This window comes from Prunus avium, chromosome 3 (assembly GCF_965620075.1).
Source record: "Prunus avium chromosome 3, drPruAviu1.hap1.1, whole genome shotgun sequence".
NCBI lineage: Eukaryota > Viridiplantae > Streptophyta > Magnoliopsida > Rosales > Rosaceae > Prunus > Prunus avium.
Genome location: NC_142286.1, coordinates 21,846,734 through 21,862,038, shown reverse-complemented (window position 1 = coordinate 21,862,038; position 15,305 = coordinate 21,846,734). Strand labels below are relative to the sequence as shown.

The following is a 15,305-nucleotide window of genomic DNA, read 5'->3' as shown; positions in this document are numbered from 1 at the left end:
ATCCAACCACACAAGTATTGGCCCAATCCAAGCTCGGAGGAGGAAGTTAAGGCCGAAACAAATTGCTAACTCGTTTTGCTCGCTGACAAAAATCCATCCTGAGCATGGTTCAGTGTTTGCTAGGTTACGGCCTCCAGAGTTATTCAATGGGGCTGCAATTTGGATATGTTATAGTACACACCCATTGGAACAACTTTCATGAAGAATGCGGCCTCATCCGAGCTGTGTAGATTGCTGAAACAGATCTTGCAATGTGACCCACGAAACTGGACTGTAGGAAAAATGAGTTTGTCTTTAAGCTCTTCTTCCATTCATCCAAATTAGGCCTTAACATGCTTGAATTGCATGAATTATGCTCTCTTGCTCTATTGGCCTACAAAACACACAAATAGAGGCAAATAACTCAGAATTATAGGAAACTAAGCAAAAGAAGTAAGTAAATTGGGCATGTATATGTATGAAATTATGAGCTTAACAATCACCAACTATACAAGGTATAGAAAATGAACCTGGATCCTTTAGCTTTGGAGGTAGCTTTCTTTGTAAGACTGCACTAACCTCTTCACTTAATGCAACCTGTTCATGCTCTTTGAATCTCCTCTTGTTAGTGCATAGATCCTTCAAAAATTTTGCATATTTTGGAATCTGAGCAATGGGATGTTGATTTGCACTTTCTTGAATATTTCCATTATCTCATCCAAGCCTTGATCTTTCTTTGACTTTGATAACCTGCTGGGAAAGGGTGCAATAGGCCTAAAAGCATTAGATGAAATTGGAACTTGATTAGCATTAGATGATACCTTAGGGCCTGTGCTCTTTCCAAGAGAATTGAGGGGCTGTTTGGTGGAACCTGTGGGCTGCCCTTGTGGTGGCTGAATGATCTCCACGTTTTCTCCATCTTCTTGCTCTTCATTGGCATCTCCAACCTTATTATCAACTTGTTTACCACTTCTCAAGATGTGCACTGCTTTAACTTGCTCATGATGCCTTGGATTCACCTCCGTTTGGCTTGGAAAAGTTCCGGATGCTCTATTGCTCATGGAGGATGCAATCTGCCCAACTTGCACTTCTAGTTTGTTCACTGCATTTTGAAGATTCTGATTGGTTTGCATCTGTTGCCCCATGAACTTCTTGAACATGTCTTGCAATTCTCCCATTTGATCACCCCTTTGCTCTTGTACTTGTTGGGGAGCTTGCTGGAATTGCCTTTGTTGTATTTGAAATCCTGGGGGAGGTCCTTGAGATTGTTGCACATTTGAATTATTGCTCCACCTGAAATTAGGATGATTTCTCCACCCCGGATTGTATGTGTTTGAGTAAGGATCATTCTGAGGATTCCTTCCTTGAAGGGCATTTGCTTGCTCTAGCATGTGCTTTGCAAAAGATTGGTCTTGAACTTCCTCTTTGCTTCCTAGAGGGCCAGTCACTGCCTGTTGAAGCAAAGAACACATAACATCAAGTTTTGCATTAATCTCATTATTAGTACTTACCTCAGAGACCACAGCTTTCATAGGAGCTCCTCTTCCTTTATTGTAGCTCCATTGTTGAGAGTTGGTACTCAAAGATTCAAAGAGAGTAAAAGCCTCATCTGCTGTTTTGTTCATCAGTCCTTCTCCACTTGTTGCATCTACCATCATCCTTTCGGAATCAAGCAAACCTTCATAGAAAGATTGCATTTGCATCCAACTCTCTATATTGTGGTGTGGGCAAGAACTCATCATCTCCTTGTACCTCTCCCAGCATTCATGAAAAGCTTCTCCTTCTCTTTGTGTGAAACCAAGAATTTCCTTTCTAATCTTGTTAGTCTTTTGAGCTGGAAAGAATTTCTGCAAAAACTTATTAGAAAGCTCATCCCAAGTACGAATTGAAGCATTAGGCAAAGAGTATAACCATGACTTAGCCTTATCTTTTAAACTGAATGGGAATAGCCTCATCTTAATCTGCTCATCATCAAGTCCTTGAATTTTGATTGTAGCACATATTTCAAAGAATTGCTTAACATGCATGTAAGGATCCTCAGTGGTATTACCATAATAAGTTGGAAGAAGATGAATCATACCACTTCTAAGCTCAAACCTGTCAATTGTGAGTTGAGGATAGACGATGCACGAAGGTTGATCAGTGACTTTGGGGATGGAAAATTCACGCAGGGGTTTCCTAGGTTGGACAACAAGCGCACCACCTCCTTTATCATTATTGTTGTTGTTTGGAATCTCTGCCATCTTGCTTGAACCTTCAGATTCGTAGCTCTCAGATTCAGCACTTAAAGAACTATAATTCCTCCTCAAACCAACACGTACAGCAAAAGTTCCTGGTGAAATTGGCTCAGAATCAGATTCGGACATATATGCACACACAAGAAACCAATTAGTGCCTTCAAATGGAGATAACAACTAAAAAGAAAAACAGAATACAGAAATAAAAACCAACGAAAACAAAAACAAAAACACTCAAAGTAATCTAACTATAGCACCATCGTTACCGGTTCCCCGGCAACGGCGCCAAAAACTTGTTGAGCCTATTCCTAACAACTAAAATGAGTTATTAAAAATAGAAACTTCAATTCTCGCAAGTGCACGAACCATTTATAGTATAGCTTATGAAATACGAGGTCGATCCCACGGAGAATGGTAACTTGGTTGCAAGTTAAACTACTTAGAATGATGGAAAAACTGAAAACAAAGAAACAAACAAACTAACAATTGGCAAGGTCTAGGACAGAATCCTAGCACCACACACGCACTCGAATGGGGGGTTTTTGTTGTTTAAATGAAAACAAGAGAATGAAATGGAAGTGCTGGAAGTAAACAATGGCAGCAATGAACAAGTTGTGAAACAATGATTGAGAAGTGTTAGAGCCTTGGAATCTACCACTAGTCTTCCTATCCAAGTTATGAATGCATAGAAATTGACTCAAGCTTCATTAACAATAGATTATCGCATACAAGCCTATGGTATCTAGGTGCAGGATGCATGATTCTCCTAAGGCATGTAATTGTGCATGGTATCTACACAACACGTGATCTCTAATATGCAACCTAAGCATGGTATCTACTTAGAATAAAGCATATAAGAGTCATTAAGTTCCTTGAGAATATGATAATCACACAAGTCCTAGAACATGGTATCTGTCCTAGTCAACCTATGGTTATTAACCCCTTGAATGATTCTTAGGCCATTCATGTGTTGCTTGTGAAAGGAGAGTAGAATTGGTGAATCTAAACCCCTTCCCAACCTGTGCTAGATGCATAAAATCCTAGTTAGCTACTCCAAGAAAACATACATCAAGCACATAATAAGCTGGAGATTAACAACTTGATAATGAAAGCAAGGAAATCAATTAACTATGAAATCATCCATAACATTGAATATTCATGACTAGGGCTTCATCCTAAGCCCTAACAAAATGGATTAGTTAAACATAATTATGAATACAGAAGATAAGAAATACATAGGTAGAATAAAGAGAATAGAAGAACTAGCTGGTGGCAGCCAGGTAGTTTCCAGGACAGCTCCTAGCTCTCCCTCCTTTGCAGCTAGCTCTCTCTCTCTCTTTGTGGTGAATCTGAATGTGTGTATGGAAGTAATGGATGAAGTGAATTGTGTCTGGGATGTGGAATGGAAGTGGTATTTATAGGGAGAAGGAAAGGGGAATTCTGAATTGAATATGACTAATGCATACAACACTTGTATTTAGATAATCAGAATTGGTTGCTGCACTAATAAATCCCACCAGCAGCCATAGGTCATCTTCATGTCAGCATGATCAAGCATCCATCCAGAAACCAATAGCTCATGCCTAGCTCACCATGACCAAGCATCCATCAGCTCATCCTCATGTCAGCATGATGTGTATTTTGATGGGCTCACGGATTGGGTTTGGCTGAATCCAAATATGACTTTAAGATATCCATTTTGAAGTTCAGAATGTCTCTGATCCAACCACACAAGTATTGGCCCAATCCAAGCTCGGATGAAGAAGATAAGTCCGAAATGAACTTCTAACTCAATATCCAGTTTTTGCACGTTTTGCACCATTTTGCTTCAAAAGCAATCTCTTGCTGCCTTCAACCTATAGAACACACAAACATAGGTAAGTGACTTGAAATAAAGAGAAACTAAACAAAATTACTAAGTAACGAAGGCATGCAAATGTGTGAAATTATGAACTTATCAAATACCCCCAAACTTAGACTTTGCTAGTCCTCGAGCAAACAAAATAAAACTACAACTTAGAAAACAGAAAATAAGCAGCTAGCCTTCCAAACAATATCCTCAAAGAATCATCAAAGTATATGGTTCCAAAGAAACACAACAATCACAATCTAAGTTCCACACATGATTCAAGAGTGTGCAAAGCTTACAATGACATCCTTAAGTGTAGTGTGTGAATGCCAAATCAGAACAACACCTGCAACTCAAATAAGTACATGCGCACACACTTAAAGCACAATCAAGAATTTCGAGCCCCATAAGCTCATTATGAAATCAGCTCTCCACAGTAATACCACACATTACCAAGGATCAAAAGGACTTTACAAGGGTTGTAATGAGGCTTAGGGTAGTGGTTGAATGAAAGAGGAGACATGGAGATATAACAACATTTTGAGCACAACTAAAGCATAGGTAAAAGCATGAGAGATTACTGAACTTTGTAACAAGCAAGGAACACATACATGAGCAGATTTTCAACATAATTTCAGCACCTTCAAATGTGTTATTTGGCCTAATTTTGTGGCTCTTTACCCTAGATCACCATGATCTTTCCTTATAACACCCTAGGGCCGTGACTACATTGGTCACACTTCATTACCTCTTTTGATTAGTTAACAATACCCCAAAACTTATTTCTTTTCAACACTTGGGTTACAGCACTAATGACTCACTTTTGCTCCAAAAACCTTGCAATCTTTATGACTCTCCTTTAAAGATAGCTTTAATTGCTCAAAGAATAGGTAAAGATAAGAAACAGAGATTTATTATGGTAGAAATGGTTTACACAAAGAAAGGCTTAACGTAGGCTCAAATGGATTGACTAGGGATGAATACATGTAGAGGGATGGTTAGAAAGGCTCAAACGATTTAAACATGGCCTAAATCACTTCCTAAGCATTGTATGGCAACAGAATGTCTCAAGAGATATTCAAATAAGTTCTAGAGCATGAAACCAAGATCATGAAATAAGCAGAATTGCATAACATCTCCAAGTAGCAAGAAATTGGACTAACTTGGCAAAGTGCTCAATAAGTGCAAGGATGGCATGCAAGACAAAGTTCACTCAGAATCACACATAGGCCTTAAACAATGACTATCAATTTCTGAAAAAACCATATTAGTATTAAATCCAAGTCTTATCATAGGTGTTTGGAAGGATAACGAAACAACACACAAAATCCTGCGTTATTAGACACTAGACACACTTAAAAATTTTAAAATTTGACAATAAAACAATATTGAGTTCGTTCCTAATTGGAGTGGTTGGTGTATTCCATACTTCTCGCGATTGGATTTCACTCAAAACTCACAAAATGACTCCTCCCACCATATTATGATGTTGCCCAAGTTTGGGGCTCGATCCGAAATCAATAGGTGTGAGAAATTGGACAATTCAAGTTGAACGGCAGTTCGTTCCTAATTGGAGTGGTTGGTGTATTCCATACTTCTAGCGATTGGATTTCACTCAAAACTCACCAAATGACTCCCCCCACCATATTTTGATGTTGCCCAAGTTTGGGGCTCGATCCGAAATCAATAGGTGTGAGAAATTGGACAATTCAAGTTGAACGACAGTTCGTTCCTAATCGGAGTAGTTGTTGTATTCCATACTTCTAGCGATTGGATTTCACTCAAAACTCACCAAATGACTCCCCCCACCATATTTTGATGTTGCCCAAGTTTTGGGCTCGATCCGAAATCAATAGGTGTGAGAAATTGGACAATTCAAGTTCAACGGCAGTTCGTTCCTAATTGGACTGGTTGGTGTATTCCATACCTCTCGCGATTGGATTTCACTCAAAACTCACCAAATGACTCCTCCCACCATATTATTATGTTGCCCAAGTTTTGGGCTCGATCCGAAATCAATAGGTGTTCCAAATTGGACAACTCAAGTTCAACGGCAGTTCGTTCCTAATTGGAGTGGTTTGTGTATTCCACACTTCTAGCGATTGGATTTCACTCAAAACTCACCAAATGACTCCTCCCACCATATTATGATGTTGCCCAAGTTTTGGGCTCGATCCGAAATCAATAGGTGCGAGAAATTGGTCAATTCAATTGCAACGACAGTTTGTTCCTAATCGGAGTAGTTGTTGTATTCCGTACTTCTAGCGTTTGGATTTCACTCAAAACTCACCAAATGACTCCTCCCACCATATTATGATGTTGCCCAAGTTTTGGTCTCGATCCGAAATCAATAGTTGTTCCAAATTGGACAATTCAAGTTCAACGGCAGTTCGTTCCAAATTGGAGTGGTTGGTGTATTCCATACTTCTAGCGATTCGATTTCACTCAAAACTCACCAAATGATTCCTCACACCATATTATGATGTTGCCCATGTTTTGGGCTCGATCCGAAATCAATAGGTGTGAGAAATTGGTCAATTCAATTTCAACGACAGAGCGTTCCTAATCGGAGTAGTTGTTGTATTCCATACTTCTAGCGATTGGATTTCACTCAAAACTCACCAAATGATTCCACCCACGATATTATGATGTCGCCCAAGTTTTGGGCTCGATTCGAAATCCATAAGTGTGAGAAATTGGACAAGTCAAGTTCAACGGCAGTTCGTTCCTAATTGGAGTGGTTGGTGTATTCCATAGTTCTAGCGATTGGATTTCACTCAAAAATCACCGAGTGACTCCTCCCACCATATTATGTTGTTGCGCAAGTTTGGGGCTCGATCCGAAATCAATAGGTGTGAGAAATTGGACAATTCAAGTTCAACGGCAGTTCGTTCCTAATTGGAGTGGTTGGTGCATTCCATACTTCTAGCGTTTGGATTTCACTCAAAACTCACCAAATGACTCCTCCCACGATATTATGATGTTACCCAAGTTTTGGGCTCGATCCGAAATCAATAGGTGTGAGAAATTGGACAAGTCAAGTTCAACGGCAGTTCGTTCCTAATTGGAGTGGTTGGTGTATTCCATACTTCTAGCGATTGGATTTCACTCAAAACTCACCAAATGACTCCTCCCACCATATTATGATGTTGCCCATGTTTTGGGCTCGATCCGAAATCAATAGGTGTTCCAAATTGGACAATTCAAGTTCAACGGCACTTCGTTCCTAATTGGAGTGGTTGGTGTATTCCTTACCTCTAGCGATTGTATTTCACTCAAAACTGACCAAATGACTCCTCCCACCATATTATGATGTTGCACAAGGTTGGGGTTCGATCCGAAATCAATAGGTGTGAGAAATTGGACAATTCAAGTTCAACGGCAGTTCGTTCATAATGGGAGTGGTTGGTGTATTCCATACTTCTAGCGATTGGATTTCACTCAAAACTCACCAAATGACTCCTCCCACCACATTATGTTGTTGCCCAAGTTTTGGGCTCGATCCGAAATCAACAGGGATTCGAAATTGGACAATTCAAGTTCAATGGCAGTTCGTTCCTAATTGGAGTGGTTGGTGTATTCCATACTTCTAGCGATTGGATTTCACTCAAAACTCACCAAATGACTCCTCCCACCATATTATGATGTTGCCCAAGTTTTGGGCTCGATCCGAAATCAATAGGTGTGAGAAATTGGTCAATTCAATTTCAACGACAGTTCGTTCCTAATCGGAGTAGTTGTTGTATTCCATACTTCTAGCGATTGGATTTCACTCAAAACTAACCAAATGACTCCTCCCACCATATTATGATGTTGCCCAAGTTTTGGGCTCGATCCGAAATCAATAGGTCTGAGAGATTGGACAATTCAAGTTCAACGGCTGTTCGTTCCTAATTGGAGTGGTACGTGTATTCCATAGTTCTAGCGATTGGATTTCACTCAAAAACCACCAAATGACTCCTCCCAGCATATTATGATGTTGCCCAAGGTTTGGCCTCGATCTGAAATGAATAGGTGTTCCAAATTGGACAATTCAAGTTCAACGCCAGTTCGTTCCTAACTGGAGTGGTTGGTGTATTCCATACTTCTAGTGTTTGGATTTCACTCAAAACTCACCAAATGACTCCTCCCACCATATTACGGTGTTGCCCATGTTTTGGGCTCGATCCGAAATCAATTGGTGTTCCAAATTGGACAATTCAAGTTCAACGGTAGTTCGTTCCTAATTGGATTGGTTGGTGTATTCCATACTTCTAGCGATTGGATTTCACTCAAAACTCACCAAATGACTCCTCCCACGATATTATGATGTTTCCCAAGTTTTGGGCTCGATCCGAAATCAATAGGTGTTCCAAATTGGACAATTCAAGTTCAGCGGCAGTTCGTTCCTAATTGGAGTGGGTGGTGTATTCCGTACTTCTAGCGATTGGATTTCACTCAAAACTCACCAAATAACTCCTCCCACCATATTATGATGTTGCCCAAGTTTTGGGCTCGATCCGAAATCAATAGGTGTTCGAAATTGGGCAATTCAAGTTCAACGGCAGTTCGTTCCTAATTGGAGTGGTTGGTGTATTCCATACTTCTAGCGATTGGATTTCACTCAAAACTCACCAAATGATTCCTCACACCATATTATGATGTTGCCCAAGTTTTGGGCTCGATCCGAAATCAATAGGTTTGAGAAATTGGTCAATTCAATTTCAACGACAGCTCGTTCCTAATCGGAGTAGTTGTTGCATTCCATACTTCTAGCGATTGGATTTCACTCAAAATTCACCAAATGACTCCTCCCACCATATTATGATGTTGCCCAAGTTTTGGGCTCGATCCGAAATCAATAGGTGTTCCAAATTGGACAATTCAAGTTCAACGGCACTTCGTTTTCTAATTGGAGTGGTTGGTGTATTCCGTAGCTCTAGCGATTGGATTTCACTCAAAACTCACCAAATGACTCCTCCCACCATATTATGATGTTGCACAAGTTTGGGGCTCGATCCGAAATCAATAGGTGTGAGAAATTGGACAATTCAAGTTCAACGGAAGTTCGTTCCTAATGGGAGTGGTTGGTGTATTCCATACTTCTAGCGATTGGATTTCACTCAAAACTCACCAAATGACTCCTCCCACCATATTATGATGTTGCCCAAGTTTTGGGCTCGATCCGAAATCAATAGGTGTTCGAAATTGGACAATTCAAGTTCAACGGCAGTTCGTTCCTAATTGGAGTGGTTGGTGTATTCCATACTTCTAGCGATTGGATTTCACTCACCAAATGACTCCACCCACCGTATTATGATGTTGCCCAAGTTTGGGGCTCGATCCGTAATCAATAGGTGTTCGAAATTGGACAATTCAAGTTCAACGGCAGTTCGTTCCAAATTGGAGTGGTTGGTGTATTCCATACTTCTAGCGATTGGATTTCACTAAAAACTCACCAAATGACTCCTCCCACCATCTTATGATGTTGCCCAAGTTTTGGGCTCGATCCGAAATTAATAGCTGTTCCAAATTGGACAATTCAAGTTCAACGGCAGTTCGTTCCTAATTGGAGTGGTTGGTGTATTCCATACTTCTAGCGATTGGATTTCACTCAAAACTCACCAAAATGACTCCTCCCACCATATTATGATGTTGCCCAAGTTTTGGGCTCGATCCGAAATCAATAGGTGTTCCAAATTGGACAATTCAAGTTCAACGGCAGTTCGTTCCTAATTGGAGTGGTTGGTGTATTCCGTACTTCTAGCGATCGGATTTCACTCAAAACTCACCAAAATGACTCATCCCGCCATATTATGATGTTGCCCAAGCTTTTGTTTCGATCCGAAATCAATAGGTGTGAGAAATAGGACAATTCAAGTTCAACGGCAGTTCGTTTCTAATTGGAGTGGTTGGTGTATTCCATACTTCTAGCAATTGGATTTCACTCAAAACACACCAAAATGAGTCCTCCCACCATATTATGATGTTGCTCAAGCTTTTGGCTCGATCCGAAATCAATAGGTGTGAGAAATTGGACAATTCAAGTTCAACGGCAGTTCATTCCTAATTGGAGTGGTTGGTGTATTCCATACTTCTGGCGATTTGATTTCACTCAAAACTAACCGAAGGACTCCTCCCACCATATTATGATGTTGCCCAAGTTTTGGGCTCGATCCGAAATCAATAGGAGTTCCGAATTGGACAATTCAAGTTCAACGGCAGTTCGTTCCTAATTGGAATGGTTGGTGTATTCCATAATTATAGCGATTGGATTTCACTCAAAACTCACCAAATGACTCCTTCCACCATATTATGTCGTTGCCCAAGTTTTGGGTTCGATCCGAAATCAATAGGTGTTCCAAATTGGACAATTCAAGTTCAACGGCAGTTCGTTCCTAATTGGAGTGGTTGGTGTATTCCATACTTCTAGCGATTGGATTTCACTCAAAACTCAACAAATGACTCCTCCCACCATATTATGATGTTGCCCAAGTTTTGGGCTCGATCCGAAATAAATAGGTGTTCCAAATTGGACAATTAATGTTCAACGGCAGTTCGTTCCTAATTGGAGTGGTTGGTGTATTCCATACTTCTAGCGATTGGATTTCACTCAAAACTCACCAAATGACTCCTCCCAGCATATTATGATGTTGCCCAAGTTTTGGGCTCGATCCGAAATCAATAGGTGTTCCAAATTGGACAATTCAAGTTCAACGGCAGTTCGTTCCTAATTGGATTGGTTGGTGTATTCCGTACTTCTAGCGATTGGATTTCACTCAAAACTCACCAAAATGACTCCTCCCACCATATTATGATGTTGCCCAAGCTTTTGTTTCGATCCGAAATCAATAGGTGTGAGAAATTGGACAATTCAAGTTCAACGGCAGTTCGTTCCTGATTGTAGTGGTTGGTGTATTCCTTACTTCTAGCAATTGGATTTCACTCAAAACTTCCCAAATGACTCCTCCCACCATATTATGACGTTGCCCAAGTTTTGGGCTCGATCCGAAATCAATAGGTGTGAGAAATTGGACAATTTAAGTTCAACGGCAGTTCTTTCCTAATTGTAGTAGTTGGTGTATTCCTTACTTCTAGCGATTGGATTTCACTCAAAACTCACCAAATCACTCCTCCCACCATATTATGATGTTTCCCAAGTTTTGGGCTCGTTCCGAAATCAATAGGTGTCAGAAATTGGACAATTCAAGTTCAACGGCAGTTCGTTCCTAATTGGAGTGGTTGGTGTATTCCATACTTCTAGCGATTGGATTTCACTCAAAACTCACCAAATGACTCCTCCCACCGTATTATGATGTTGCCCAAGTTTGGGGCTCGATCCGAAATCAATAGGTGTGAGAAATTGGACAATTCAAGTTCAACGGCAGTTCATTCCTAATTGGAGTGGTTTGTGTATTCCATACTTCTAGCGATTGGATTTCACTCAAAACTAACCAAATGACTCCTCCCACCATATTACGATGCTGCCCAAGTTTTGGGCTCGATCCGAAATCAATAGGAGTTCCAAATTGGACAATTCAAGTTCAACGGCAGATCGTTCCTAATTGGTGTGGTTGGTGTATTCCATACTTCTGGCGATGCGATTTCACTCAAAACTCACCAAAAGACTCCTCCCACCATATTATGATGTTGCCCAAGTTTTGGGCTCGATCCGAAATCAATAGGTGTTCCAAATTGGACAATTCAAGTTCAAAGGCAGTTCATTCCTAATTGGAGTGGTTTGTGTATTCCATACTTCTAGCGATTTGATTTCACTCAAAACTCACCAAATGACTCCTCCCACCATGTTATGATGTTGCCCAAGTTTTGGGCTCGATCCGAAATCAATAGGTGTTCCAAATTGGACAATTCAAGTTCAACGGCAGTTCGTTCCTAATTGTAGTGGTTGGTGTATTCCTTACTTCTAGCGATTGGATTTCACTCAAAACTCACCAAATGACTCCTCCCACCATATTATGACGTTGCCCAAGTTTTGGGCTCGATCCGAAATCAATAGGTGTGAGAAATTGGACAATTCAAGTTCAACGGCAGTTCGTTCCTAATCGGAGTGGTTGGTGTATTCCATACTTCTAGCAATTGGATTTCACTCAAAACTCACCAAATGACTCCTCCCACCGTATTACGATGTTGCACAAGTTTGGGGTTCGATCCGAAATCAATAGGTGTTCCAAATTGGACAATTCAAGTTCACCGGCAGTTCGTTCCAAATTGGAGTGGTTGGTGTATTCCATACTTCTAGAGATTGGATTTCACTCAAAACTCACCAAAATGACTCCCCCCACCATATTATGATGTTGCCCAAGTTTTGGGCTCGATCCGAAATCAATAGGTGTTCGAAATTGGACAATTCAAGTTCAACGGCAGTTCGTTCCTAACTGGAGTGGTTGGTGTATTCCATACTTCTAGCGATTGGATTTCACTCAAAACTCACCAAAATGACTCCTCCCACCATATTATGATGTTGCCCAAGTTTTGGACTCGATCCGAAATCAATAGGTGTTCGAAATTGGACAATTCAAGTTCAACGGCAGTTCGTTCCTAGTTGGAGTGGTTGGTGTATTCCATACCTCTAGCGATTGGATTTCACCCAAAACTCACCAAATGACTCCTCCCACCGTATTATGATGTTGCACAAGTTTGGGGTTCGATCCGGAATCAATAGGTGTGAGAAATTGAACAATTCAAGTTCAACGGCAGTTCGTTCCTAATTTGTGTGGTTGGTGTATTCCATACTTCTAGCGATTGGATGTCACTCAAAACTCACCAAATGACTCCTCCCACCATATTATGATGTTGCCCAAGTTTTGGGCTCGATCCGAAATCAATAGGTGTGAGAAATTGGACAATTCAAGTTCAACGGCAGTTCGTTCCTAATTGGAGTGGTTGGTGTATTCCATACTTCTAGCGATTGGATTTCACTCAAAACTCACCAAATGACTCCTCCCACAATATTATGTTGTTGCCCAAGTTTTGGGCTCGATCCGAAATCAATAGGTGTTCCAAATTGGACAATTCAAGTTCAACGGAAGTTCGTTCCTAATAGGAGTGGTTGGTGTATTCCATACTTCTAGCGATTGGATTTCACTCAAAACTCACCAAATGACTCCTCCCACCATATTATGATGTTGCCCAAGTTTTGGGCTCGATCCGAAATCAATAGGTGTGAGAAATTGGACAATTCAAGTTCAACGGCAGTTCGTTCCTAACTGGAGTGGTTGGTGTATTCCATACTTCTAGCGATTGGATTTCACTCTAAACTCACCAAATGACTCCTCCCACCATATTATGATGTTGCCAAAGTTTGGGGCTCGATCAGAAATCAATAGGGGTGAGAAATTGGACAATTCAAGTTCAACGGCAGTTCGTTCCTAATTGGAGTGGTTGGTGTATTCCATACTTCTAACGATTGGATTTCTCTCAAAACCCACCAAATGACTCCTCCCACCATATAATGACGTTGCCCAAGTTTTGGGCTCGATCCAAAATCAATAGGTGTTCCAAATTGGACAATTCAAGTTCAACGGCAGTTCGTTCCCAACTGGAGTGGTTGGTGTATTCCATACTTCTAGCGATTGGATTTCACTCAAAACTCAACAAATGACTCCTCCCACCATATGATGATTTTGCCCAAGTTTTGGTCTCGATCCGAATTCCACAGGTGTGAGAAATTGGTCAATTCAATTTCAACGGCAGTTCGTTCCAAATTGGAGTGGTTGCTGTATTCCACAGTTCTGGAGATTGGATTTCACTCAAAAGTCACCAAATGACTCTTACCACCATATTATGATGTTGCCCAAGTTTTGGGCTCGATCCGAAATCAATAGGTGTGAGAAATTGGTCAATTCAAGTTCAACGGCAGTACGTTCCTAATTAGAGTGGTTGGGGTATTCCATACTTCTAGCAATTGGATTTCACTCAAAACTCAACAAATGACTCCTCCCACCATATTATGATGTTGCCCAAGTTTTGGGGTCGATCAGAAATCAATACGTGTGAGAAATTGGATAATTCAATTTTAACGGCAGTTCGTTCCTAATTGGAGTGGTTGGTGTATTCCATACTTCTAGCGATTGGATTTCCCTCAAAACTCACCAAATGACTCCTCCCACCATATTATGATGATGCCCAAGTTTTGGGCTCGATCCGAATTCAATAGTTGTGAGAAATTGGTCAATTCAATTTCAACGACAGTTCTTTCCTAATTGGAGTGGTTGGTGTATTCCATACTTCTAGCGATTGGATTTCTCTCAAAACTCACCAAATGACTCCTCCCACCATATTATGATGTTGCCCAAGTTTTGGGCTCGATCCGAAATCAATAGGTGTGAGAAATTGGACAATTCAAGTTCAACGGCAGTACGTTCCTAAATGGAGTGGTTGGGGTATTCCATACTTCTAGCAATTGGATTTCACTCAAAACTCACCAAATGACTCCTCCCACCATATTATGATGTTGCCCAAGTTTTGGGCTCGATCCGAAATCAATAGGTCTTCCAAATTGGACAATTCATGTTCAACGGCAGTTCGTTCCTAATTGGAGTGGTTGGTCTATTCCATACTTCTAGCGATTGGATTTCACTCAAAACTCACCAAATGACTCCTCCCACCATATTATGATGTTGCCCAAGTTTTGGGGTCGATCCGAAATCAATAGGTGTTCCAAATTGGACAATTCAGGTTCAACGGCAGTTCGATCCTAATTGGAGTGGTTGGCGTTTTCCGTACTTCTAGCGATTGGATTTCACTCAAAACTCAGCAAATGACTCCTCCCTCCATATTATGATGTTGCCCAAGTTTTGGGCTCGATCCGAATTCAATAGTTGTGAGAAATTGGTCAATTCAATTTCAACGACAGTTCTTTCCTAATTGGAGTGGTTGGTGTATTCCGTACTTCTAGCGATTGGATTTCACTCAAAACTCACCAAATGACTCCTCCCACCATATTATGATGTTGCCCAAGTTTTGGGCTCGATCCGAAATCAATAGGTGTTCCAAATTGGACAATTGAAGTTCAACGGCAGTTCGTTCCAAATTGGAGTGGTTGCTGTATTCCATAGTTCTGGCGATTGGATTTCACTCAAAAGTCACCAAATGACTCTTACCACCATATTATGATGTTGCCCAAGTTTTGGGCTCGATCCGAAATCAATAGGTGTTCCAAATTGGACAATTCAAGTTGAACGGCAGTTCGTTCCTAATTGGAGTGGTTGGTGTATTCCATACTTCTAGCGATTGGATTT

General features: G+C 40.7%; 1 non-coding gene across 1 annotated transcript; it reads left to right on the top strand.

Moving 5' to 3' along the window:
* The first annotated feature begins 1,692 nt into the window (after positions 1–1,692).
* Positions 1,693–1,799, top strand: LOC148295746 (small nucleolar RNA R71). Its single transcript, XR_015834899.1, has one exon. It is a non-coding gene; the product is annotated as a small nucleolar RNA R71 (small nucleolar RNA).
* The last annotated feature ends 13,506 nt before the right edge of the window (positions 1,800–15,305 follow it).